General features: G+C 27.1%; 1 long non-coding RNA gene across 1 annotated transcript in view; it reads right to left on the bottom strand.

Annotated features, from left to right (window-relative positions):
* Positions 1 to 683: 683 nt before the first annotated feature.
* The window catches only part of LOC137646755 (uncharacterized), a 2,912-nt gene continuing 1,362 nt past the window's right edge, over positions 684 to 2,233 (bottom strand). The window contains exons 2-3 of the long non-coding RNA XR_011045447.1: positions 1,302 to 1,334; positions 684 to 852 (exon numbers count right to left, since the gene is read on the bottom strand). This is a non-coding gene — a long non-coding RNA (uncharacterized lncRNA). The remainder of the gene's footprint in view (positions 853 to 1,301; positions 1,335 to 2,233) is intronic.

Raw genomic sequence — 2,233 nt, 5'->3', positions numbered from 1 at the left:
ATATATATATATATATATATATATATATATATATATATATATATATATATATATATATATATATATATATATATATATATATATATATATATATATATATATATATATATATATATATATATATATATATATATATATATATTATATATATATATATATATATATATATATATATATATATATATATATATATATATATATGTGTGTGTGTGTGTGTGTGTGTATACTGTATATACTGTATATATACATATAACTTTCCAGCGTATTACAGAGTAAGATTTCTGATACATTTGGATGGGTTTGTCCCATTTACTTTTTCCTATTAGGTCACACATATTGGGTGTAGTAGTTGCATGGTGTATCCCTTGACTGATGATTGCTTATATCGTATGGCACTTAATCACCCAAGGCGTAAATAATTCCCTCTTTTCGTTAAAGAAATTGAAATTTTGATGTTGAATATAAAAACGCATTCTCTATCTTACATCAAGCTTCCATTCTCTAAAATATACTCGAAACCATTTTATGGTCGTAGAGTCAATGTCCAATAATATTTCGACTTTTTATTTAATTTCTATTTTGTGTTGATGCATATCAAAAGAAATTTTACATAGATGAAGGAGGAAAGGGTTAAGAAAATAATGGTTATTTTTATTTTTATTCCAAAATCCAATAAAGAACTGTTGCAGAGATTAATAATTCTAAACAATTGGTTTTACAAAGGTAAATTTTAAGCATATTCAAATTTAAAATTTTCATTTAAGATGCCGAAGATACATTTCCATATTCCCTTTTAGACTTGGCTTTCTTGTTTTATTCAATCCTCTATTTCCCTGAACACCTCTCAACAAACTGAAAAAAAAAAACAAAAAAACATTTCTAAATCAATATCAATTTGAGTAAACAACTGGACACTTTCACACCTGTCGTCACATAACATCTTATGTACCTTATAACACAGAATAAAATCCAGTATATAATATCTGATTTCCTCAGAAATAATACTATTGTTCCTTTGTGAAAAATTGTTGATCTTTGCGATTAAAAGAATAAAAGTACATTTAAATAACATTAGACAGAACAATACGTGTGTAAGTTACATTATCATGACTTGGCAACCTTCCCTAGATAAATCACATTCAATTGAGTCTTAAGTTGCCATTACACGATGAGAAAATACTCGATGATTTTGAACGGAGAGTGTGTTCTTCATATGTGTTCATATTTATGTTTATTTGCATACATTTCAAAATACAAACCTTATTTACGATGCTAAACTATTTGTCAAAAACATATCATACCTTGTCCCAAAGCTTATCCAGCCTTTCCCATTGCTGCAAAAGATAAGAGAGTATCAATGAAAAGCTTGAAACAGAGTAGATATGAATGGCACTTGTGGAAATATTACAGAATATCTATAATACTCACATGGCACAAAAGAATGTTAAAATTAGAGAGAATAAAATTCTACATGAGTGATTAACAATAGACAAGCTCAAGGACACACTTGAGTTGGAACATCTTAAAGTGCTGAAATGGTTGCTTTGCTGTAGGAATTTAGTCTGTCTCACACGCTCACCAATCTGCCCTGTCCGGCATTGTGACGGCAACTGTTCAAGGCCCTGACAGGGATATGCATATGTTGTTGTTGTATGAGTTTTTAAATGTGCATATGTGTAGATTATATATGTCTTTAAGTGTGTTCTAAATCTTAAAGGAAAGACAGTTTATACTTTTTAAAAAATCGAAAGTGTAAATGAGTATATTTTAAAATTTGTTTTTCCAATCAGGAATTATGTGTACATTTTGTGGCATTAAACCAGCTGACAGGATCTGGTGCCAATGAGGTTTCCGATGACTTTCTGTCCGTTTGTATGAGTTTACATATGGATACCAAAGCATTTATCTGTGTATGTTTGGTCAGCCTATATGAAAACATGCAAGATGTTAGTCTGTTGTATATATATATATATATATATATATATATATATATATATATATATATATATATATATATATATATATATATATATATATATATGAATATTTATTCACACACACACACACACACACACACACATATATATATATATATATATATATATATATATATATATATATATATATATATATATATATATATATATATATATATATATATATATATGTGTGTGTGTGTGTGTGTGTGTGTGTGTGTACAATGCATTATCATCATCCCATCCTACGCATTTTT

Source organism: Palaemon carinicauda, chromosome 9 (genome assembly GCF_036898095.1).
Source record: "Palaemon carinicauda isolate YSFRI2023 chromosome 9, ASM3689809v2, whole genome shotgun sequence".
NCBI lineage: Eukaryota > Metazoa > Arthropoda > Malacostraca > Decapoda > Palaemonidae > Palaemon > Palaemon carinicauda.
The sequence above is the reverse complement of the archived record's forward strand: the minus strand, read 5'-3'. Positions and strand labels throughout refer to the sequence as shown.